Source organism: Gymnogyps californianus, chromosome 4 (genome assembly GCF_018139145.2).
Source record: "Gymnogyps californianus isolate 813 chromosome 4, ASM1813914v2, whole genome shotgun sequence".
Lineage (NCBI taxonomy): Eukaryota > Metazoa > Chordata > Aves > Accipitriformes > Cathartidae > Gymnogyps > Gymnogyps californianus.
In genome coordinates, this window is record NC_059474.1 from 47,061,730 (window position 1) to 47,089,025 (window position 27,296).

Consider the following 27,296-nt stretch of genomic DNA (forward strand, 5'->3'; position numbering starts at 1 on the left):
TAACTGTTGAGATCCCCCTGTCACCCCAGAAATACAAATAGCTTCTACCCCTTTATAGCTTGATGGCATTAAAGTACACTGTGCACCGGTGTCTACTAGAGCTTTATACTCCTGTGGATCTGATGTGCCAGGCCATCGAATCCACACAGTCCAGTAAACCCGGTTGTCCCTCTCCTCCGCCTGGCTGGAGGCAGGGCCCCTCTAGTACTGATCATAGGATTCTCCACTCACTTGTAAAAATGGATTAGAATTCCTTTTCATAGAATCAGGAGTAAGATCAGCCCTTCCACTTTGTCGGCCACACCGCTCGCAGTGCTCACTGGAGGCTGAAGCAACCATTTTCCTGGAAAAACCCTCATTTGTAGTTGTTTTTCCTTTCAATTCCCGTACCCGTGCATCTAGGACTGAGGTAGGTTTTCCATCCCACTTTCTCATATCCTCTCCGTGGTCAAGCAGGTAAAACCACAGGGTACCCCGTGGTATATACCTTCTCTCTCTTCTCTCTTGCCCAGAAGAATACCTTCTCCTAATAGCTGAGGTATTGGTCCGTACAGGTGGAAGGCAGAACTTATCCTCAAATCGCTGGAACTCTTGGGACCATTTCTCGGCTAGCGTGTCTGGCAGTTTCTCCACAGCCGCGACGAGGGAGGAAGAGAGACTTTCTTCGTATTGCCGAAGTCGGCGAGCCAATTCATCTATTGTTGGTCCCTCCTCATCTTTCCAGTCCACTACTGCCAATGCACTGGCATACGATGATGGTGTACTTCGTACAAACTTCCGCCACATGGGTCGTGAACATTGGACTTCATCTGGATCTGTGGGTAACTGCCCATCGTCTGGGTCATAATAAACCATCTCCCGCACGGCTAATTCCCTCAGGTACTGGATACCTTTCTCCATGGTGGTCCACTTGCCTGGCTGACATACAACATCTTCTTTGAAGGGATACCTTTCCCTCACGCCCGATAGAAGTCGCCTCCAGAGGCTGAGGGCTTGTGGCTTTTTCCCAATCGCCTTGTCAATGCCCCCTTCCCTAGAAAGGGATCCCAATTGCTTGGCTTCCTTACCCTCTAATTCCAAGCTACTTGCCCCATTATCCCAGCATCGGAGCAGCCAGGTGATAATGTGCTCGCCTGGATGACGGCTGAAGTCTTTTCGCATATCTCGCAGCTCACTCGGGGATAGTGACCGGGTGATTATCTCCGGTTCTGCCTCTTCCTCCTGTTCTCGTGATGGCCCTGCTTCACCTTCATCCTTCGCTAAGCGAGCTGATTTTTTTGTATATTTCCTCTTCTGTATAGGGGCGATTGATATTGGCACCGGTTGATCCTCTAGTTCAGCTGCATCATCCATCGCCAAGGTTTGAGTTGCCACAGTGCCTGTTGCTGGGGTTTGAATAGCCACAGTGCTTGTCATAGGGATTAGAGTAGCTGCAGTAGCTGTCGCCAGAGTTTGAGTAGCCACAGTGCCTGTTGCTGGGGTTTGAGTAGCCACAGCGCTTGTCATAGGGATTAGAGTAGCTGCAGTAGCTGTCGCCAGAGTTTGAGTAGCCACAGTGCCTGTTGCTGGGGTTTGAGTAGCCACAGCGCTTGTCATAGGGATTAGAGTAGCTGCAGTAGCTGTCGCCAGAGTTTGAGTAGCCGTAGTGCCTGTCACCAGAGTTGAAGTAGCTGCAGTCATGGGAGCTGATCTCTGGGTGGTATTTTTAAATAGTTGTTTAACCCTAGGCAAGATCTGAATCACATTCAGGAACAGGCTGATTCCTAGCAGTACGACCATACTAAGTTCAACATCCCAAGAATATTCAAAATTTACAAACTCCTTCAATGCTATTGCAATTAACCTGGTAAAGAAAAGGAAGATGTGGGAAGATGTCTCCCCAATAGGTTGGCTCCCCGAGGAGAAAAGGTAGAAAGTGCAGTTATTAATATTCTCTAGGAGATAGCACCCGAAGTACGGAGATCTCTCCTCCACAGATTGGTTCCCAGAGGAGAAAAGGTAAAAGGTACAATTATTAATAGTCTCCCATAGGCAGCTCCCGAAGTACAGAGGTGACAACAATGCCGAGTACAAACACCCGATTAGTTTCACGGCTTGCACTTCTATCATATCATAAACCAGTGTTACAAACAACAACAACGTGATAACTCTAGCCCGGTTCCCACCGATGATAAACAGCACAACAGGGAGCATATACTGCAAGTAGGGCATTACATAACGCAATTTCAAGAACCACAACACCAACTTTGAGAGCAAACGAACCCACATTGTAACCAGTAACTATCAAACCAATATAATGAATACTTATAACAAGTTTGTTTTAACACACTCTGATCAGATCTGTCGTTATCTCAACCCTTCGTGCCCCACGTTGGGCGCCAAAAAAGGCTGTCGTGGTTTAACCCCAGTCAGCAACTAAGCACCACGCAGCCGCTTCCCCCTCCCCCTCCCAGTGGGGTGAGGAGGAGGAAAGCAAAGGAAAAAAGAAGTAAAACTCGTGGGTTGAGATAAGAACAGTTTAATAACTAAAGTAAAATATAATACTAACAATAGTAATAATGAAATATAATAATAATAGTAATGAAAAGGAATGCAACAAAAGAAGGGGGGGGGGAAGAAAAAAACCAGTGATGCACAATGCAATTGCTCACCACCCGCTGACCGATGCTCAGTTAGTTCCCGAACCGCGATCCGCGCCTCCCGGCCAGCTCCCCCCTGTTTATATACTGGGCATGACGTTCCATGGTATGGAATACCTCTTTGGCTAGTTCAGGTCAGCTGCCCCGGCTCTGCTCCCTCCCAGCTCCTTGCCCACCTGCTTGCTGGCAGAGCATGAGAAACTGAAAAGTCCTTGGCTTAAGATAAGCGCTACTTAGCAACAGCTAAAACATCAGAGTGTTATCAACATCATTCTCACACTAAATCCAAAACACAGCACTGTACCAGCTACTAAAAAGAAAGTTAACTCTGTCCCAGCCGAAACCAGGACAAACAGTTTCCTCTTCCATGGCTAAAAAGGCTGCAGAACATGCTTCATACTGTCCCCTAATTACAAATAAACCTACCCCAAGAACAGTCATAATTCAGAACAACATAGAAACAACCAAGAGGAGAGAATAACACTTTTTCACTTGTCAAAAGACAGATTTCTGAGGCAAGGGTTTTAAGTAGTTCTTCTTGTGTGATGATTAATTTATTCCTACCTGACCTTTACTATAAAATCCCTCCATTATTCTACTTCTTTTTAGAATAGAAGAGGTTAGAAAACAAATAAGAAATCTTTAAAAGGTGAAGTTAATTTTCAGAATAATATGAAATATATAATATTTGTTCAAGTTCTCAACAAAAGTTCATTATTTTTTCCCTATATTTTAGCCTCCATTTAATTTAATCCTTTGGTCTCCTTTTCCAGTGGTCGTAATGACTGATTAAAAAAATTCTTGCATGGACTGGGCAATACAAAAAAATCTGAAAGTAGTAAGAATTTGGATGACACTTTAATGAACCTCTTCTCCCCATCTTGAGCAGCTGACCAGTAGGAATTAATGATTCTATTTTCCAGCACAGATAGAGCAATCCTTTTCTCAGATATCTGCAAGTGTTGCACTGATAATCTAGTCTATTATCTGATTCTAGGAATGCAGGCAGCACTTGGAAATGGCCCTCTATAAACTACAAATTGTTATAGCATTTTCTTTGCTGCTAATAATAATACCTCCATCCTGAAGCTGGGCATGTAACTTAAGTTCACTCATCCTGCAGCCTCATGAAGCTTATTACTTTGAAAGGAAACAGCCTAAGACACCATGTTATTGTGGTAGAAATGCACTGGTATTGGATACCAGTCAGTCCCATGTTACTGTCTGGCTCACACTTGTCATTTTGTTTCATCTTTAATTTTGGAAATAGTCCCCTATTCCCTAAGTATATAACTTTACAAATACTTTCCTGTTACTGAAGCATCTTAAAGGCAAATACACTTGCTTTAGGAAATTAGAGTATTTTTATCAATATTAACATTGGAAAATGGAAACTAAGTACTATAGCATCAAAATTCTTATAAATGACTGAGGGACTAGATTGTCAAACATTGAATGCATTTTTGAGAGTTCTTCTTGGTAACTGTTGCAAATTCTAGGAAACCGTGCTGGGGTTTTGTGTGTGTGGATAAGGCAGTAATCAGGGAAGAGAAATTCAGTAGCTTTTAAGCAGTTATTCTCCAGTTTTCAAAATCTGCTCATATGAATGCAAGGTTCAAGATATTACATGAGGTATCTGCTCTTTCTGTTTCCATGGAATCGCTTTCATTGTCAAGTGCTACAGGTCAAATCTGTTCTAGGACATCTCATCATCAAGTAAGATATAAGCCTGAGTAATTTTTACTAAAAGAACTCAAACCACAAGATTTTTCTCAGAGTTTTTCTTCATGGATGGATCATGAAAAGTCATTAAGTGGGACAGGATATTCTTCAAAATTTTTTAAAATATTTTTTTGTTTTGCTTTAAAGGAATTTTGTGTTTCTTTTGGCATAAGATTCCCATTTAGTTCAGTTCATGTGGTTTTAGCCATGTGTACTACTGCATGCACTTTTAAAATGTTGCAACTCTGCTGCAATGACATGCAGTTTTTCCTTTGGGGCAAGTTTTCCTCTCCTGTTTATTTCCTCATGAGGTGAAATAAAAAATATTACAAAATACTTTGACAAAGAAGATGTCACCTTTAGGCAGTCATTGTTCCCTGCACGCTTATTACATGTACTTGATTGTTACTACTTCTTTATAGCATCCACATGTAATTTAACAAAAACAAAAATGGTCTGAAACTTTTGACATGTTTGGAGAAAATACAGCTGCCGAGAAGCTTTGGCTTGAAAAGCTGGTGCAGTACAAAATAAAAATAGCGGGCTTCAAAAAGCAGACTTCATAAATCAGAGGTTTTGTAGGTGAACTCTTCTGGATTACTGATCTAAAAAAAAAAAGCTGAAGAAATCTGGCAGCTCCTTAGAGATGCAGTATTTAGAATTAAAGTGTAAACGATACTATTCTGGGGGGAAGAAAGGCAGAGTAATAAAAAATCAGCTGGGTTTAATCAGTAACTTTTTGTTGCCTTCTAATACAAGAAGAGACTGTACTGGAAATGGAAATGAAATCAGATTGCTGAAGATAAGTACAAAGATATAGATCAGGCATGCTGGCCAAAATCAGATAACCAAAAGTTCAAAACGAGGTGCAACTAGCAAGGGACATCAAGAAGAACAAGAAGTTGTTGGACACATAATTTAAAAAGAAAGGACAGGGTTGGGACTGTGCTTACTGATAAATGTATTATGAAGGCTATTTAGTGTAATTGCATTTTAGAGTGTTTAATGCTCTTTATCTGGATGTTTTCACTCAAAAGTTCAAGGTGATCACATGGCCAACATAAGAGCAACAAAAAGGGGCAAGAAGGTAAAGAACATTTTGGGGTATATGTAAATAAGTCAAATATCTTCCTACTGTCCTGGCTCAGTGATCTTTGCCCTAAAGTGCCCTGAATGTCTGGCTAAGTCAATTAGAGAGGTTAATGGTTATCTTTGCAAACAGGCAAGTGCATGAATACTTGACCTACTTTCCTGACAGTTTGTATAAATTAAAATTTGTGGAAGAGGGAGTTAAAAACTAGGAAAATATGCTGAGAACATACTAAAAAATAATAGAAGAGCTTTAGTGAGTCATTCTCTGTAGTTTTTCAAAATAGAGATCAAAAGATAACTTGATTATGGTATATAAACACTTTCCTGCAGAGTTACATTTGCTGGGTACTAATGGGCTATTTAATATAACAGAGAAAGATGTAATATGAAGAAGCAGTTAAGAGCTGAAAGCCAGACAAGCGCAAACAAGAAATAACGCATGGCTTTTTAATAATGAGGATAATTAATCAGTGGAATAAATGACCACAGGAAGCAATATAAAAACCATGCTTTAGTCAACACACGTATAATTTGGGCTCATTTGGGGAAAATTTCTTTAGAATTATGTGTGCTATATTCCCTCTTCCCTACAGCTATTGCTTGTGGACTTAAAACCTGTGAAATTCTTCTCATTTATCCACATGCCAACAAAAGCATAAGTATGCTTTTTGATTTGGGACCATGATGCCATGCAGGAGCCCTAGATTACACCTCAGAATAGAGAATATATACATTTATTACTTTTTACCTGATCAGAGTTTGACTACTTTCCAGCTAAGACATGGGTATTTTATTTGGACTAAAACAGGTTTATAAAAGCCTGAAATGTCATTTGTCAAGTACAAATATATAGTTGTGCCATGGCAGATACTATAATACAGAACCACATTAATCCACCGATGTTGTGGATCTGTGTAGATGCCACAGAATTTGGAAAAACTCTGCTCCTTTATTTCAAAGAATGAAAACATAATAATGCTACCCCAAAGAACTCCATGGTTTTTAGTGTGAACTTTTAAAGTCCTTTTCAGCAAAAGTCCAACCCAGTATATGAAACTGCAAGTTTCATAATACAACAAGCTAAAGTTTAGTACAGTCCACATAACAGCTTAGTGGGTATTGTTACTCAATAGTTCAAAAGAGTTGTCAATTAAAAGTGTGAACAAGAGATGAAGAAAAGATAGGGGCATCTTCAGGTGAGAATGTGTAATTTATTTGGAGCCAGCAGGCAAGGCTGGTGTAAAAATAGAACAAACAACTTTAATCAAGTCAATAGCGCTATCGAAAGTTTACTTTGAAGCAGAATTTACCATGATAAGAGCTCTGACAATCCCTATTAACCAGACCATTGAGGTAGCAAGAAGTCTCTTTTCTCTTGTATATACCTCAAAGACTTAAATATAAAGGTTGTGTTATGACACCATGATGAAGGCGTTACCGAGCACTAGTAGAGGCAGAGCTCATGACTTCAAGGGAGTGGTTCCTTCCCTTGGAAACAGTCAGCAGACCCTGTTTTTTTCAGCAAAGCTCCTGAGTATCGCAGCTTTTCCGAAGACGAACCAGTGGCAATGTTCAGACCAGTCAGGTTTTGTCTTTCCTCTTCGACAGAGGTTCTTGAGAATGAGACCAAAGGAAGTCCAAGCAATCAAGTGGTACTTATTTCATTGGTTTTATGTTTGTTTTTTTCTCTCTCCCCACTTTGGCAGGTGCTATTTGCAGAATATTTAGTTGCTTAGGAAGTTGGCAAGGCAATTTTTACTTGAACACCACACTAATAATGGTCAGCAGGTTTGAAAAACCTTTATACAGATAGAGGAACTAATTTATTTGTCTTCAGTGTTGCACATAACCCTTTATAAATGCTTAATTGTGTGTTAAGGGATATTGCAGACTCCCATTCTCTCATTCTCTTGGTGCACTACTCTTATCTCTGTTCAAAATTACTAGGATTTCCTTGGGACACAGATAGATCAAGCACTACATAAAGAAGAAACAAGTAATACTTTTCTGTCAGCCTCCATGTTTTCATTTTTTTCAGGTTCCACTTTCATGTATAGTTTAAAAAAACCCAGCAAATTTCAGAGGTTATAAATGCGCTTTTTGTACATCCATATATCGGGAAATGGAAAAGTTGAACAGAATTCTGTATTAGTAGTAACCTCTCTTTCCACTTATTTGAAAGGAAGCAGAAAGCTACAGTTTTGTCAAAACGCTGTATTAAACTAATAAGCAGTTTCAAACAATCAATGCAAGCCAATTAAATGTGACTCCATGTTTCTAGACTAACAAGCAGAGAGTCACATTTAAATTGAAAATTTATTCAGCAAAGACACAAGCCCCTGTCCAACGTGGTCTCTAAAATTAACCAGGTACAATATGTCCCATACAGATTAGCAGTTCCCTCTCTGTAGGGACGTAAAAAATACAATCAGCAGGCACTTTAAAGCTCTGAAGCGTATTAGTACGATGTGCTTCGCCATAATTCTAAATTGGCAAAATGGCACGTGACGTAGTAGCTGATCATTCAAGATCTCCCCATGTGGCATGGACGGTGATTGTGTGCTGCATCTCTCATTTCCTTTGCCACCCTGAGACATTAAACCTGTTTTACTATATTGGACACCAGTTTCCTAGGCTCACTTATAATGATAACACGGACACTGTGGAAGATGCAGCATGCACAGGCATACAGAAAACATTTGCCAGTACTCACATGCTAGGTTTCCTCAGACTTCTACTGTTGCGTGCTGTTCAGTGGTTTTCATAAAAGTGCAGTGAACTTTCCACGGCATCTGCATGAAGCTCCTCTTGCAGTCACTACATTTGTTGGTCCCATTAGAGGGGGCATTTAGTCAGTTGATGTATGCCATCTTAAACAGATCCAGGTCTTCCCCCTCACAGTAGGAGTCTAAACAATTACAGGCTGTGCAACAGGCCTGGCCATAGTTCTGAGACTGCTAAGCCTCATGCAGTTTCCTAACTGAGCATATGTTGTGGGCCACAGATGGCGCATAAGTATTCCTGATTTGCGAGATGATAGGACAGCCATTAGGCTTGTCCTGCTAAAGAAATGCCAGTTTACACATGGACTTAAAGTAGAAATCACTACATTCAGCATTCCTTCATATGTTTCATGTCGGCATCCTTACTGTCTAGCCTGTTGGTAAATTCTCCAAGCAACAGTCATAAAAAGCTGGGCTGCTCTTGCAAGACACTTCTAAAGAGATCTCAGGCTCTGATCTGGCACACCAATAACATTAAAAACTCTTCACACACAATGCCTACGAAGCTCATATGTGGCTCTACTATAGTTTCTTTGACTAAGACCATCAGGGGAAACTCAGTTGCCCTGTAATGATTCAGAGAGCAATACCTAGAAGGCCTCCTAACACTACTGCAGAGACTAGAGGTGAAATTGAGTCATATAATCCTGATCGGGCTCTAAATCTGGATTTTTCTGAAGTAAAGGTATTGGATCAATTTAGAAGTTTCACCCATAGAATTTGATTTGGCAACAAATACAGCCAAGCCAAAAAATGTGGGTAGTAGACTTTCTAGCATCCCTGGTTACTTATGTATAGAAACAAACAGAAGACTATTTCTTTGTGCTGACCTGTGTCAATAGCTCCTTCTCTCAAAAAAATAATGCAAATTAATGAAACTGAGAAAGGTAATTCACATACTCCAGCTTTAGGCACCTAATCTAGATGTCTGTAACAGGAACCTCATGTTCCTGTGTATCCAGTGGAATTTACAAGGATTATTCAAAGTTTCTTGGTTTCTTTTGGGAAGCTCAACAGACTATGGGGAGCTGTGATGGGGTACTTAGAGTTAGCTTCTATATATGCACTCCCAGAAGCTCTAGACAGCCATTATAAAATGCTGGAGACTGCTGAAGAGTGTAGAGTAAAATTTAACTATGTTTACATTTTTACTCATACTCACCAAATACTGTTGCTAACATCGCTCTTTAAGTCTGCCAGACTGCCTTCGGTTTGGCTCAAGCTAATCTGTTTGATGAAAACAACCATCTCAGCATTCCTATAATGTTTCTTCTTTTTTTTCTTCTCCCCGCTTATGGCCTCCTTTCTTACGTGCCAGATGTATTTTCCTGAAGAAAGAACTGCTGCTTAGCAAGTATGATACATTACAGTCTCCTTGTGTTGGAAACTATACAAGCTCTTGCCCAGAACTACCTTTAAATCAAGTGTATTGCTTGAAAAAAAATCAACTGAGTTATCTTTAAAGTTCTTTTCCAAATATACATTCAGTAGTATAACTTATTCAAGTTTGGGTTTTAAAATATTTGGGTGTACACAATTATTTTAACAGCAAGTAATAAAAGATTGTAAGAATAACAGTGCTTTGGTTGATATTTTCTTTTTAAGAATAATTGGCTGCTGGGGGCATATAACTTCACCAACTTCACCAAAAGATTCCAACTGAATCTTTTTCTAATTGCACGTGTGTGCTTTCATCTCCTCAGTGAGAAAGTCTGCAGTCAGTACATTTAAAAAAAAAAGGCATAATAAATAATATTCAAGTTTATATAGTTCACTGAAGTCTCTGCACATCAGTAAAAGCAGCATGTAATTTTTATTTAATGTTGTTCCTCAGAATTGTTTGTATTTCAGATATTACTTTGATTCTTGTTTAGACTCAGAGAGAAAGTAGCAGTAAAGAGTAAGAGAAATACATGTTTGGTTACCCTGAAATCTGCAGCTTTACACGATCTCTGTTATATTAGTTATACTAGTCCTAGGGGATGTCAAGATGGATTTTTAAAGAGTGATCACATCATGTTCTTATTTATTTCTTACACAGGCTTATGTGCACAAAGACTTATGGCTTATGGGTTCATGGCTGATTACACACACAGATTCTAATGGTGAAAATTTCTGGTTTGGGGGGAAAAGAACAAACCACAAAGGAAAAAGAAAAGAGAAAGGGAAACTGCCCAGTGGCTACCTGGGAAGAGAAGCAGCAGAGTCTCCCAGGCAGATGTCCCCCTTTGGGTGTCCTCTGCAGTGCAACACGTGTCCCCGCACGATACTTTTCTCACAAGAGCCACACAGTCTCTGCCAGGACCCGCTCAAACGCCACTCTGGTGCCGGTGTTTTATGCTAGTCTGTTGTTCAGTTCCTTGTTGGGTCCCCCTGTGTAAATGAAGAGTAGGAAAAAGCAGGGGAAAGGAGGAGCGACTCTCACACCCGTGGCAATCGCTTCCCATGAGACCCTGCCATAGCAACAGTATTAGGGTTTGCTTGAAACAATATTGGGGTCTACAGGTGAAAAATGCCATGAGCTGCTGTGACTTAGCTGAGGAAATTTTTAGCTTAAAGAGCTGCAGTGAGTTCTCTGGAGATTCTGGAGATTTGATTTTTTCTTTCTTTCCTTTTTTTGTAGAACACACAATTTAAGTACAAGGGATAGATGAATGAAGAAGATTACATCTTGTGCAATACTTTTCCTGCAAGGAAAATAAAACAATTATGACTTTGATCCTGCAATCAGATTTGGCAGCATGAAATTCTAGCTAGCACATAGATGGGCAATAACACAAAACTGCAGAACCGGAAAATAGATTTGTTTTGGACTCTTCTTTAAAAAGCCCAGCATTCTCCTGGGCAGACATTTTCCTCAGCCAATTAATTCTAAGACTGAAGAAAAGCCATCAATAAAAATCACTATGTTGTCTCTCTTCAGGTATGCTCAACAGTCAGCACTGATAGAGATGGGCAATCAGTGTTTATTGATCCATTCATCATTTTTCCAGACTTAATGGACTAAGACTTAAATAGCTAAATATACTCTGGTTCTGGCAGAGATGTGAAATACACTTTGATTTTGTTTTGCTGTGTTTCTAGAATTATAACCTTCCAATATTATAAGGAGTTAATGAATTTCCCTTTAGTTTCATTTTCTGTTAAAATGTTGCAATAATAATTATCATAAGGAAGCAATAAAAGACTCCTTGGTACAGGAACTTTGGAGATCAGTTTTATGAACTCAGGAAACGTTGCTTTTTATTGTATTATTGCCACAGAAGGATAGCAAGTATGTTGTCACTATGTGCAAGGCTATTTGAAAATAGTGCTCCACGCTCCTCACTGAGATTATTTCTCTAATTCTATTACCATCTCAAGAAAGACATGGTGCTGTTATTCTTTTTTTCCTTTTATTATTACCTATATCTGTCTTTTCTACAGAATCTTCTTAATTAATATACTCTTTTCGTGCCTCCGCATATTCTATAGATTTTCTCATTGATCAAAAATCAACTCACTATGATTCTGTCTTGAGGGCTGTGATTCAAATTCTTAAGTGTGATCCAGCTGCTGGGTATAGTGGTAGTAGCTTCAACCAGACTACATGACTACTCTGTTCACCCTAAAGAAAGTGGGAGGGAAAAAAAAGGCACTTTAAGATTGTTTCAGGATTTTAACATTTGACTGCTTAAAAAAAATCTTCATGTACTTGTGCTGTTTTTAAGAGGGAATGACAGAATATTTAGTTGTTTCATAAATACAGAATACCATGTGTCTGAGCCTGTTATTAGAATAAAAACACTGACAATATGATTTATGAAAAACTATACTGAACCTCAAATAAAATCTTAACTAATAACAGTAAAAAAATACAGTATCTCATGCTAAATACTAATCACTTTAAAAATGTTAGCAAATTAATTTTCACAGGATAGCTGATATAAATATCTACCTCACACTGGTTAAAAAATATTCTGAGGAAAATATCCTTTTAATGTAATTTATCTTCCAAATAAATGTAAAACTTTTTCTTTTAATTTTTTTTTAAACTTTACTTGAATTTCACAGATAATCCTATTCCTTTTCCATTCCTAAAATTTTCAATATTTGTGGTAAGGCAGAATGGGTATTAAAACTTCTTTTTTTATTATAGTTTTGAGAAATAGTCCATGTCATTAAGCTAACTTAGCATTTCTTTAGTCTGGGCAGTGAGGTTAATGTCTAGAAAGAGGACACCTACACTAAGAGTTGTTTACATATTTTTAGTATTACAGAGATCTAAAATAAAGACAGTATTAAAAGTGTATGTTAAATAGCAGCAACATATCCTTGCCTTGACTTGCAAGTAATGAAATCATCTCAGACCACAGAGGAAGCATGAAACAAAGGATGCGAAATCCCAAATCCATGTAGGACTTCAGTGCAAAGTTAGGGCATTAAAAAGCAAGGCCTTTTTTAAACCACTTTTCACACAATTTTTGTGTATATTGACATGTAAAGCAAAGCCATTGGGGAAGAATAATTATATTGGCAACTCTCAGACAGGGAAAGGACTGAAAGAAACCATTTTCTGATCAGTATTTCCTTCAGTGTGGCCCCAGCGTTCCTTGCAATAAGGTTTCTGTTGTATTGTCTGGACAATTGCTGCTTGAAGTCATTGACAGTGTCTGTTCATATGATTTAGTGGCTATCTCACAGTTTTAGATCTTTAATAACTGTTTAATGCACAATGTCTGACATCAGAATGTACTTTAAACAGAAGAACTTCTGGTAATAGAGATGAATTAAAATGAAAGATTATGAACCAGGAATATTGAGCATCTGATAATTGCACTCTTTGTCTTTGTCTGAATATTGTTAAATCCAAAGTAATTATGTTAATTTTGATTAACTTTACTAAATTTTCTTTGACTGATATCTGAATAATGGTTGTTGCTTTGAAAAATGTTTGATTTTGCCTCTAGTAGATAGCTACTGTTATCACCTAACATTTTAGGTAGTAATGTAAGTACATCCTCAAGAAGTCTTTGTTCCTGTAACATTACTCAGCTACAATAGGCTGAATGGGGAGTACTGACATGGGTCCTTAATAAAATTGTGTTTGTTGCTCTCATGATGGCACGTAGCAGCTCTTTCAGATGGAGTTAAGAAAGCCAATCTCCCGCTCTACTCCGTAAAACCTTCCATGACCTGCACAGAGGGAGGACAGGAGGTAACATGCATTTTGCAGAACAGCCGCTGGGTTCAGTGAACAAAAATATCAACTGCAAAGCCTTGTGCTTATGGTTGACGGCGGCACCAACTGTCTTTCTACCATCTGCTTAAGGAAATAGAAATTCAAGCTCCGTTTCAGAATCCTGTTCAAAGATACTGAAAGATTTACATTTTGCTGGACAAACTTATATAGTGTAGAAGATAAATGCTCTTGGATATATGAAGCAACCTAATAATGTAATATAGTTTCTTTGTAGGTGATTAGAATAAAAGTAGCATACATTTTCCAAAGGAGTATTTTTTCACACACACCTACACAATGACACAAACAGATGCTTGTGATAGGCCCTGTGGTAGCTATCAAAACCACATTTCTTAAGTTATTTTCTTTATCTGAGGTGCTGCTGTTTCCTCCCCATACTTCACTGGTGAATAGCAATGATGACTACCTTTTCCAGAAGATAGCATCTTGGCCTATTGAAAGAATGGTCACAATTATCCCAAGTTAGTTATTTGTATGGCAACAATATGTATGTTCTTACTAGACAGTTCAATTAATTTTGTTTGCAGTCAACATAGCTTAGTAGTGTATGAAACACTGGTAGTGAGAAAGGGCTAATCATCCAGTGCCTAAACATGGCTCCAAAAGGAAAGAAGGAAAGAAGATTATTTCCTATATCCCAACTCAGGCATGGGCAAGTTTGCATATAGGCACTATATGATCAAACCTTGTTATCATAACAGATGAACAGGAAGAATTCTGGGTGAACTACCCATCCATAAGTTAGCCCTATCCTTGGTTTTGCCAGATTTCAAAGTATATTCTATTTATGTAATGATTTCACTTATATAAAGGCAAAGGAGATGAAGGTCATAGATTTACACAGGAATTTTAATTTCAGATATTCCCTTAAATCACTTCACTGAAGTAGCATATGAAAAATATACAGATCCCACAGTGCTATAGAATGTGTTAATATATCATTAAAAGCAAAGAGAACAAAAATAAATAGTTCATTGATTTGAGCAGTCAGACTTGCAAAACTCTTCTTGAATGGGTATTATTTTTCTTTCCATCATAACCTTTCCACTAAACCATTCATAGATTTTCAGTCCCCAAAGTTTTTCTTATAATTAACATGAAGTTTGGCCAGGAACAGTAAAGCTCCTTCCACTTGCTCATCCAAGAAATTCTGTTTAATGTCTCTGAACTTTTTCTGATTAAGTCAAGGGACTGAAATCAGACAAGATAAAACCCCTGTCCTTTCCATTTCCCCCCGCATTTCTAGCTCCTTGCTAGAAGTTTCTTGTACTCATGAGCCTCATTTAACATTGCTCACAAGTCTTCTCTTTTTTTCCTTCTGGGGACACACCATCATTTTCAGTGCATATTAACATCTCTTAATTAGTGCAAACTTCCCTTAAAACAATGAAATCCCTTTCTCAGTTAGTAACAGCATACTTAATAAGACAGCTTACACAGACACCTTTTCTTATTTTTGCAGCTTGTTCCATCTTTCTCTTTCCATAGTATTTCCTCTGTTGATAACAGACTTGTTTTCTGTTTTCCTTGTCACCTACACAAATGCAGTGGCATCTTGCCAGTCTTTAGCTGAATAGGACTCATCTTTGTTTTCAGGGATGTCTCTACCACACCAGCCATGTAGGAAGTACCTTTCAGGCAAGGACCTTTTTCTATCTACACTAAGCTTAAAGAACCTAAATTTTCAAACCTTATTTCCCCTTCTCCTTTGTTCCCGCATCCAGAGGGATGTATATCACACAAGCAATATATGTATATCACACAAGCATCCGCAGCACTCTAAAGCTAGTACCATGCAGTTCATGATCCTGGGACTGAGAAAGGCAAAAATCTTTCACCTTGTAACCACCTTGTTGGTTGTAACCAACAAAGGGTTTGCTTACGTACTAAAAAGACAAAGAGCCTCAGTTATGGTAATTGATTATAATGACGGTCAGATGTCTATATGAGTCTGTGAAGTGAACCAAGAAATCTTAGTGTGAGATTCATGCTACTGTCTCTGTCAGGTGTGCTGATAATAATTTGAATGTCATTTAGCACTTACATCTGTTTCTTTTTCTAATAGAATAGAGATAGTGGTTGTAGGTGATGAAGACTTCTGATGTATGCAGATAGTTGTGATTTACGCTTTATTTTGGTGCAAGAGTGAACAGAATACCAAGGACCTCAGCCAAAAATATTCAGGCACATTAAAGGCATTCTTGGAATGAAAGATGATGAATGAACTTAACTGAGTCCAGAGAAAAGGTATAATCATATTCTGAAGAATTACATTATAACCTCACTGATTGCTATATTATGGTTGGGACATAAAAGATAAAACATTTTTCTCTCCCGGTATTCACTTTCTTTCAGCCTCTGAATCTAGCCTGCCTGCGCTCGACAGCATGTCTCTGCTAACAAAGATGGAGAGTTGCAACAAACATTTATCTGAAAATATTTTTGCATAATGTATATTCTAATGTTTATTTGGTTCCTTAGGTCCTGAATTCTTCAAATATTATAGAACTGTTCAGATGCTTCTAGTTAGGCATATACTCCAATATACAGGGCTGTGCATAATACTGTGATTTCAGGTCATAAAACAATGTTATGAAAACACACATATTGCACCATTTGTCTACATACCAAATGCTAGTATTATATTCTTTATTTGCATATATTTCCTTATATAACTCAATAACTTTTACTATAAGGCATAGATACTAAGCAACTGATGTCATTTTTATTCATCAACTCCCCCAAAGTAGGTTTCGGGTCACATGTTGGCTCTATGCAAGGTGGGCTTTGAAGATAACTATTTAATTTTCTCTTCCTTTTCTCTTGATTCCATTGAAAAGATGGGAAAGCTTAGCATTAAAAACCATGTACCTCAGCAGCTGCATTTTAGCACAATTATTTGAAATATGGGGTAACGCCAGCACAGTAAGAATAAATGGATTTAGAATCTATACTTTTTGTCCCCCTCCCAAATACAGAATTTTAAAAGTGGAATTTATGCATGTAAAAATCAATATTCACTCCAAAATTCACCCTCGTTCCCAAGGTAAAATAAAAAGCACTCTCTAACAAACTGTCTTGCTGTTTGTTGGATGTCTAAGTGTACAGAAAAATTAGCAGAGGGTCCAGAATAGTATTGAACTTTTCTTAGAAGATATTGACCTTCTGCAGCACCTACTGAACATTCTCAGAAGGAGTGAAAACTAATGAGGTGGTATGAAAGTGTGGCCTCCACAAACAAATCCTTCTGCTGCGTCTATTTGCTGTGCGATTGCTAACCTTAAAAATGATGGAGAGAAGGGACGGAGAAAGCAAAAAGAGCGGGCATAGCTGCCATTTGGCCAGCTTGCAATTTATAATGTCAGCAACTAAGCTTTGAACAGAGCATTGGCACCGACGTGGGAGATAAGACTTGTCTCCTATTCCCTTTTTAATATTACCTCTCAGAATCTAAGAGTCAAAAGTTATTAAATGGTTAACAAAATGGTTTATAGATAAGGAAGACTTGTGCATGTCTTGCATGCACAAGATATCTAATGAGCAATGTTTAATCAAACCATTTATTATAATTCTATGCTTTGAATAAAACATTTGTTTTTCATGAGTGATTAATTTTCCCTTTATTCAGCTCCGGCTCACTCCAAACACCAGATCACAGACTGTTCTTCTTACCTCTCTTACAGTTCTCAGAGTATTTATAGAAATGGTACGCTTTACCATTGAAACCTGTTGTTTCTTCCTATCTCCCCTCTTTTCCTTATTCTACTCCCTTACATTTTAATCCATTTTTCTCCTTCCTGTAACCTTCCTCCGGATTTTTACCAGTGCCTACGTATTCTCCTCTGCTGTCCCCTTTCCCATGCTCTCTTACTTTCATGCCCTTGCCTTTCTTATATTTTTTTCCCTAGTTTCCTTTTACTCTCTGTGGAGGGGCTTGTATATCATACAGAAAACAAAGCTGCCAGTGCCCTTACCCAGGTCTGCATGAAAGGCAGGCTCTTGGGCTCTGAACCGTCTGTCCCAGAAAGCTGCGGGACCTGCTGTTTGCCCCTCTTTCTGGGACCTGCGCCTCTAGACCTGGTTTGAGGGGTGCACTCTCCTCACACCCACCAGGGCTGAACGTACATTTCCTCCTGTGCACGGGGTCCAAGATTTGCTGCTTCCATTTTGGCCTTATAGTTATTCATATCTTGAAATTGTTTCCTCCTACTTACTTCTTCAAATTAACGTTTGAGGTGTGTTTCCGTCTCCCCAGAACGCCTATTACTTCTCATGCATAATTAATCTCTGTTGTCTTCTTCTCCAGTAATGCTTCTTTGTCACTCCACCTGTTCTTACTAAGGTAATTCACCATATCCTTCCTGTGAAGCAAAAAACCAACTCCTATTACTCTTCAACTGTTTGCTGTGCTTACGACTTACACTGAAAAATTTTCTATTAGTCCCTTCCTCCCCACCAGTTTTTCTTTCAAAATGACACCATGTTGTAATATCTTTGTTGGTGCTAGATCAATCCTATCTTTGAAGCCTTTTGCTAAAATCCTCCCTCATTGCAGTTTCATCTATTTTGTCTAAATCTGGAATTCCCTAAATGATTGTCTGCACCTTATATCTATCATATTTACCTCTTGCTGCCTGCTTAGTCCTTTTACTTATTACTCCTCTATCTCCCTAGATCCTAGACTTCACGTCTTTATTCACAGCACTTCATGCTTTGAATAATTCTCCACTTTCTGTTAAGCTCTACTTCCTTCTTACAAGCTCTACTCTACATTTTCTGCCAAAAATATCCTGCTGGCCCTGCCTTCAGCAACAAAGATGCCATGCCCTCTTTTCACTGCCATGTTTTGGGTGTCTGCTAAGATCTCCGGCGAGGAGGTGTTGAACACCTTGCTAAGTGACAGTAATTCCTGTCTTACAAATGCCAGTTACAAAAGACATGCAGAAAACACTGATGATTTTACTCATGGTCATCCACTTGGCCAATAATTAGTCAGTCAAAAAGAAAATGTCCATTTGAGGGAGTAACAATTTTTAGATAATTTTGTTTTAGAGACAATGTGTTTTGTTACACAGTGTTACATCTGGTACAGAAACCAAAATAACTTTGTATCCCCAGAGTTAAGTGAAGTGACTAGTCGATTTATAGGTGGATAAAAGCTGCATGTTAAAATGTAACATGATTTTAAGATGAAGAAGAAAATAAATAAAATGAAGAATATCTGGAAGTTCCTAAAAGCAACTTTAGCTTAGAGTTTTGAAAGAAAATCAACTGCAAATTTAACGCTGAACAAATTAGTAGTTGCCATTTCCTCTATTGTATGAAACTCTCAAGTTTTATGTTGCTTTTATGAAAGACTTTTCTGGCAGAAAACAGCATCACATAACCTCACTAGATTTTTTTTTTTTTTTAAATACCAGTGCTAACTTACTTTGTAGCAAGGCTTTGTAGGAAAAAAGTCACAGCAGAGAGCCACTCCCATCAGCTTCAGAGCTCTGCTGTCTTTTCTATCATCAGTTTCAGCATTTCAGAACATATAAACAAGTTACTTTGACCAATTTGTTCACAGAAACACAAAAGAAACCCGTGGCCAATTTTAGGCATGCTATAAGCTATAGCTACTGAATTCATGTTGAATTTGGCTGAAATGAAGGTCATTGTATCCAAAAACAATACAATGAAGTTCTTTGGTCAGTAGATTTAAATGCAGAATAATTTGGATTTGGCTGAATGAAAAAAGTATTTTTCCCCCAACCTTCAACTGTGTGGCTTTAGAGAATTTTAGAAATATGTTTAACCTGGTGAACTCAATGATACCATTGCAGCTGATTTTAGTTTGTGTACACCTTGACCATTTAAAAGCAGAAGAGGAACACAGTTTCCCTATTAATAATGAAATGTGCAGCCTTGAAAAAAATAAATGAAATTCTAGTTTTTCTTCAGAGGGATTATTTCTAGTACAGCAGGAACATATTAATAATCTTATAGATGGTGCTGTTCAGAGTTCCTGTTGTGCACTGGGTGCCATTCCAAGTTATTCAGATTCAGTTACACAGAAAAACTACGAGGATGATCAGGAGAATGGAAAACCTGCCTTAGGAGAAAAAGGCAAAAGGAGCCTGTTTATTAGCCTCATAAACAGAAGGCAGAAAGTAGCTGGGGTTATTTTCTGAGAATACTTGGTGAAGGTGCAGGGGGTGGAAGTCCTCATGAGAGACTGGGAAGGTGGGAAAGACCTGTTTAAGCTGACAGACCACACTAGCATGCAAATACAAGGTTAACAACTGGTATGAAAAAGTTTAAATAGAAATAACACAGTGTTATTCATTGGAAGGTACCAAACCATCACCGCAAGGAGTTTCTAAAACAGCTTTCCAAATAAGTATGAATTTGGGAACCAAAGTGGTTTTAAGACGAAAACTGGTGAGTATGGGATAGATTTTATGCTACAGTTATCTGCACCATCAGGAATCTTGGTCAGATAATCAAAAAGCTTCCTTCCACATCGGTGGTCCTGAATGTGAGAAAACTATAGCAGATTGTAAATACTAATGAAACATTCAGTTAATTTTTTTCAGGGCTTTCCTTCTAGGTTTTCTGTTGATCTGTAGTATTATAGCAGTATTTCAAAAGAAAATTAATTTAAAAAAACCCTATACAAGACATAGGCTTGAGGCTTAAGGGGACATGGAGATTTGGGCAGTCTATCTTTTGGATGTTGCTGCTTAACAGTATCCCCTTTGGATTGCTCATATAGCATGACAATATATAATGGAGTAGTTAATAGAGGGAAATGGTATGCATATTCAAATAGCATTATAAAAAGGAATGCAGGAGCAGTAGCTGGTTGGCAATAGCCACATTCAAACAGTAAGACCTACAGACTACTTTTTATTATTGTCAGAAGGAATACAATAGTACAATATTTTAAATAATATAAAAAAAACCAGTAAAGATTTTTTTAAAGCTGCTCTTCAACTACAGAGCATGATTCTTTCTTTTTTGTGAGAATACTCCTACTGACTTTCATGAGGTTTTGAGATCATGAAAAGAGACTGACTGAAGTTAATTTGCTTCTGTCATTCCCTACTTATGAATTAAAAAAAATTTCCCCGAGAGTCTTCTCATGAAATTTCATCAAAATGTGAAAGCGAAGGGGAGGCTGCCCTCACGACTCATTGCCTGAACCAGCTGTGCTGTTACAGACACTGTTGAAAGAGATGTGTGCTAGTAATTCTGTAGATGTGAACTGTTTGGGAGCTTTTCTATTCAGAGTAGAAAAATACTATTCTAACTGGAAGACAAGACATACCATTTTGCCTCTGACTACAAAATGAAAAGGAGTTGAATATTTACAGCAGAACAAAAGACGGCACCTTGGCGACAGCAAAAATAAGCTATTAGTTCCTTATTACATCAAAGTTCTTCAAAAGCACTTGTGATAAATGGATGAATTTATTATTCTCAGGTTTTCTATAACATGTATCTCAGGTGCATATGACCTCATTTTTTAAGTAGCACTTAGTTGCAAGGAAAGATTCTTCATATTACTGCAATGCAGATGCATTTGTAGGATTACCAGGGCATTGCAGGTCTAGTCTTGGAAGGAACTCTAATCAAATCAGGTCAGCTAGCATCTTTGTGAAGTCCCAGAATAAAGCTAATTTGAAAAGTTAAGGTGAGTGCGGCAGGGGGATCTCTTTTATATATTTTTCATATGTAACCTGAATATTCAGATATAATCATGACCATAAATAGTCTATTGCATAAAATTCCAAGAAAGATTTTCCAAACATGCTTTCCTGGATGAATATATGGAAATAAAGGATGTTTTATTTTCTCTTTTTGAAGTCCAGTATTCACCTAAATGTTGCAAAAGTAGCCCAAGATGTAAAGAAAAACAAACCAAGTCCCTCCACACCCATTAAACAATGCTGCTAACACTGTTGAGTGTTGTGTTAAAGTTGACTTATTTGGGTACTGACTTTAGATAAATAGATACCGAAATTACTTTCTATTAATAGATGTGCCATAATATTTCATGATAATAACGCAGAGCTGAATCTATTTCCCTTGTGCATATCTAGGCCTATTTAAGAATGTAAATTTATATACATAGACTAACAGAATATTTGAAAGGGGTTTTTATCTAGGCCTTATGAACCTCTGCTACTTGATGTGCCTTTGCTTTGATGGTTTTCGAACTAGAGTGATTAGCACATTTATATCTACTCATTAAAAGACTGTAGACATGATTTTAATATCTTTTCTCACTTTCTTTTGCAGGGACTTAGAACTGCTGCTTGACTCTTCTAAGATAATTCACTGTAAAATCAAGTTAAACATTGAATAAAATAAAATTACACTTCTTTTTTCTCATGATAACAGAATACTATTTAAAAAATTACTGAAAAGTTAACATGCAAGAGTTGTCAGTTAAAAAGAACACCTGTGTGCAGTTTATCAAATCTGGTTGAGGATATTAAACTGTTAGATTACTGAATACATTATTTATTAATGCATATCAAGTCAACCATTTGTTGTCATATCTCTTTCAGACCAGGGAAAGAGACAGGTCACCGAGGCTCTGTCATTTGTCAGAAGGATATACGTGAACAATAGAATGGCTGGGATTAGGGAAACCAGTACAGCCTACTCCGACTTTAGAAAATGATGGTATTTCCTTGGAAACAGGACAAAGAGGACACCCGCCAATTCAGGATTTCAAGACTTATTATTTCAAGGCTCTCAAGTTTTGAGATACTTGGAAAAGCATTAGTCTCAAGTGCTTAGGGAGGGAATGAAACAGTGAGGCATAATTTTCACTACAGAAGTCTGTAAAACCAGGCAAGACACCGAGACGCAGCTGCAGAAAGAGAAGGGAGCCTCTGTGGGCTCACAGATGGGAGAGGAGACTCCTGATGACTGACCTGTCTCAAATGATCAGAACTAATAAGGGAAATGATGCAGGGAATATATACAGATATTTTGTATTTCTTTAGAGTTTTTTCCTTGTGAGGAAGGAATGGTTATTTTTGGAATCCCTCAGAAGTTAATCGTACAACTTTCAGAAATAAAGAAAATTATTACATTATCCTCATAGCCTATCAATGAATCATTTATTTGCTTCGATCTTGACATGTCCATGTATACTGATTGACAAACCCTGAGTGCCCATAAGGTGGTAGCAGTGGGAAATGCTGTACTCACGATACTGTCAGCAGTGATCCTTAGGATGTACAGCAGCAGGGTTACAAAACCATAGTTTTGTGAAGTAATGCCCAGGAATAGAAGGAAATCTATGTTCAGGATACATGTCTAAATAAAGAAAAAGTCCTGGTGAGGGAGCTCAGCTTGGACTTTATAGCTGTGTTATTACTTTTTTTCTTTTTTTAAATAACCACCACCTTGGTGCAATGGTAGTTGTAAAAGAAAACCAGAGAGAATTATAATTTTAGGATAAAAAACCTGGGACATTTTCTTTCTCAACTGTTTTTAGTAATTTACTAGGGTTCTCCTTCATTCAACTTTTCAGTATTCTGCCTTATAATTATTTGCTAGATATAGAATCATCGAATATCTCAAGTTGGAAGGGACCCATAAGGATCATCGAGTCCAACTCCCTGCTTCTTGCAGGACTACCTAAAATTAAACCATATGACTAAGAGCATCGTCCAGATGCTCCTTGAACTCTGACAGGCTTGGCGCCGTGACCACTTCCCTGGGGACCCTGTTCCAGTGACCAACCACCCTCAGTGAAGAACCATTTCCTAATGTCCAATCTGAACTTCCCCTCATGCAGCTTCATATCATTTCCTCGTGTCCTATCGCCGGTCACCAGAGAGAGGAGATCAGCACCTCCCCCTCCGCTGCCCACCTTGAGGGCACATCACAGGCTGAACACCAGCTCAGTTTTACAGTTCTAATACCTTTTGTTCCTTCCACTAATGAGAGTGCAAGTATTCAGAAATCACACATAAAAAAAAAATAAAAAATAGTAGCAAACTGATTTGAAAATATAGCCTGAATTTTTTTGTTTTACTTCCAGTTTCTGTAGTCTCAAATCATCCTTACTTTACATTTCACACTTTTCACTCAACACTTACAAGATTCATGATAAGAATCAGGAGTCAACAAAAGTAGAAGACTAGATGTCCCTTAGTTGAAAATATTTGCAGTTGCAGAATGGCTGAGCTAGAAAACCTTTTATGGACCATAAAAGATTTGAGTTTAGGCAGTCTTTGTTTTAGGACAGATTGGAACTGAAAAGAGGGGAAAACATCATATTCTTGTGATATACATGTAAATGACAACTAGATTTCAGTCCCAAAGAAAGTAAGAATGAAGCAGGATAATGACTTTATTTTCCTTATGCCAACCCACAGAGCAAGCCAACTGCACTCAAACAGGTTGGCCTCTTTGAAAGAACAGAGCAACTTGTGCAACCTCATAAGCACAAGGAAGCTTGAGTGTATTTTTCTTCAGATGTTTAAGATGCAGATTTTTTTTTTTTTTCCCCAGAAATTATTTGGGAACGCTTCCCTCACAATGTGGAAGCAATTGGCTAGCATTAAAAAAAAAAAAAAAAAAAATTCCAGAACGATTGTATTCAGATTTGTGATCTTCAAATTAATCTGAGTTCTATGTAAAAAATTCTTTACAACCTTTATTGTATGACAAGAGAAAATAGATACTGACAAGATGACTGTAGTGGGCATTTCCAGGCAACATGCAGCAGCATAGTATTTTGTTAGGGAGAGAACATGGCATGTGAAACACAGAATGCATTTCTCATAAGATATAGAATTGCTTTGTATAATTTCCAGTTGAGTAGAAGTGGAAATCCAAGTCTGGAGAAAGCAATCTAGATTATTTCCTACTAGGAAAAAAGAAGCCAAGATAAGCGTCGGCCCCCAAAAAATTAGAAGGGAGAGGAAAAGAAGACAAACACGTTAAATCCAAGAGTGTTGTGACTGTTGTTGTAGAAGGAAGAGAAGTTGAAGAGACAGATTTGAACAAAAACTTCTCCAGGACTAGTTGTTCTACAGTGTCTCTTCCATTACTTTTTATTTGCTGCTAACTAGATGATCTGCAGCAACAAATGAAAATAATATGATGCTCCCACAGAAACCTAAGATAGATCTCCAGTAAATCTGCACCTTTACCTAGGACTGGTCTTAGTCTTTGGGCATTAATTTAGGGATGTCACCTTTGAAACAGAAAAGACACTTCAGGCAAATGGCTAAAACACATAGATTAATCCGTGCATACGAAGAGGTTGTTAAGGCCAGTTAGCATGTCTGTAACAAACCAGTGAGTCATTTGGCACTGTGCCTGGTGAGCAGGATGGCTTCACTGTATTGGAGGAGCTGACGCTTCTTGTTGCTGTAGAAATTGCCTGATCACTTTTAACAATGACATATGCTTGCCTGACTGATTTTTTAACATACCCATCATGATAGTCTCTAGCTATTTGCTATATTTATTAGTTTTACTGTAAAGAACATTGCCCTCCTATACAGCTAGGGATCAAGCTGTCTTCTTGAGCCATACCATTTGATGAGCAATTGCTTCAGAAGATTTTTCATCTTCATACAATATACCGATTTGGTTGTTTACCCAATGGCATGCCAAAACATGCTGGGCAGAGTGTGATTTGCTAGGAACAGCAAATCCTTTTGGAGATGTTTTTTCAGTGAACTCTTTCAGATCATTGCATAATTGCTGAAATAAACAAAAATAGCATCGTATTTCCCCCATTTCAAGAATGAGAGGGAGCTACACAAATGGAATTATGCAGCATGTTGTTTTTGGAGAAACTATGTTAATACCCATAATAACAACATTGTATTATTTAACAATGCATAATATTCTGTAGCAACTGTGTTGCCATCAATTAATCACAATAAAAGAGCTACTTATTTTCCAGTGGAAGGAAATTCCTTGTTTTATTTCATGACACAGGATAGGCAATGGATACAAGAACTACACTTTCAGTCTTAAGTGAACTATGTAATATGTAGAGGTGCAGTAAAATCCTGAACTTCATTCACAGAAGCGGGACATTAATGCCTTATATATACTCATAGCCCTTCTCTCTGAGGGAAGAAAAGAGTAGGTGTGGGGCAACAAGATCAAATCCTTGTCAAAGGTAATAGAAAACTGTGACCATTAACCATAATGTGGTTCAAACTAGACCTTAACATTCACAGGATAAAGCAGGCTAAAACTCATTTCCTTTTTTCCAGGAAACTGTCCTCTGTGCTAAAACCCCATAAAATGGTTTTGAAACAAAGCAGATGACAGCCCTTTCATGGTTTAAGATTCTTGAAAATGTAGTGGTGTTGCTCTGAGAAGATGTTTGACAAAGTACAAGAAAACACGCTGCCCTCTTAATCCATTAAAGAATGGAAAGTTTTCAAGCCAGGACATTAAATACAAGAACTCTGATGGGGTTATTTTAGTTATTAAATCACCAACCACACAAAATTGATAACATCAAATTGCCTGGACTTCATTATCAAATTCAGCATATTGAGTGTGAAACTTGGAATCAAGTAGCTTGAGAAAAAATTACTCCTTGATGACTGATGATTAGCGAACAAGATGAACTAATAAATCTTGCTTGTTAGTTTCACTGAGGGAGGAACACAATTTCCAGAAAGAGGGAAATCTCATTAAACTTTTGCTTAAATTAGAAATGGAGGTGAAGTTTAAAGTATTTGAGCTTTTCTTTTTTCCTTTTTAAAAAAGCTGGATTAGGTAAAATATTAGCTACGTTTTTATTTCAAGGATATTGAGCAGTTGAGAATAAGTATTTTGAATTAACCAAATAACTGTAATTTTGTAATTCAATGACATTAATTATGTTCCTCTTTGTCAAATGTAAGTCTGAACTTTTTGATTTCAGTCACAATCATCCCAGAACGATGGAATACATAAAACCACAACATTTTTCCTTGAGCTAGGATCTCAAAAATTACAGCTGATTTGGTACAAATTCCTATAGAAAAATAATAAGGATTTTACATAAACAAGAGACTTACAGATGGTCACCCTAAACCCATTGACCACTGCAGTGAATATTGTTTATGTTGACTATTGAGGGACCAGAACAAAATAGCCTTCAACTCACAGTTGATGGAGTCCAATATAAACTCAGTAAGGCCTCTTCAATTACTAATATCCCCTAAGTAGTATCTGTTCAGATAAGAGGTCTCAGTAAAGCACTGTAGAATTGCTTTTTATATCTGTAACCAGAAAACAAGTGAACTGTCAAAGAGAAATTCCTGGAAAAGTGATTCCTATACAGAGAACAAAAAGGCATTGCTTGTTGCAACATATCTGCCGCAAGCATGTCCTTATGTGTTATCATCATTCAGAGACTTTATTGGCAAATCTAGAAGAAAACAGGAGATATTTAATATTGAACTACTACCAGGTTTGCATAAAGAGTAAGTTATGCCCAATAATCTGATTTTCTTCCATGAATTCTTCATTACTTGAAGTACCACATATCCTAACTCTTAAAAAAACCCCACAGAAACCCACAACAAAAAAACAGCTTCTAAGACGAAGCTTAAATTAATATTGACACCCCCCCCCCCCATTCCTCTGGTTAACTGTTACCAGAATTTATTTCTATTTCTGTATCTCTTATGTCTTAATGGAGTCTCATACCTCCTCATCCCTGCCATGGAAGGGGGCCAAGTAAAAAGATCCATCTCAAACTCATCATGATCAGTGCAACTGTAGCTATACCCTGTTTGTGGCAAGACTTTATAAGAATGTCATGGAGAATTGTATAAGCAAGTAGAA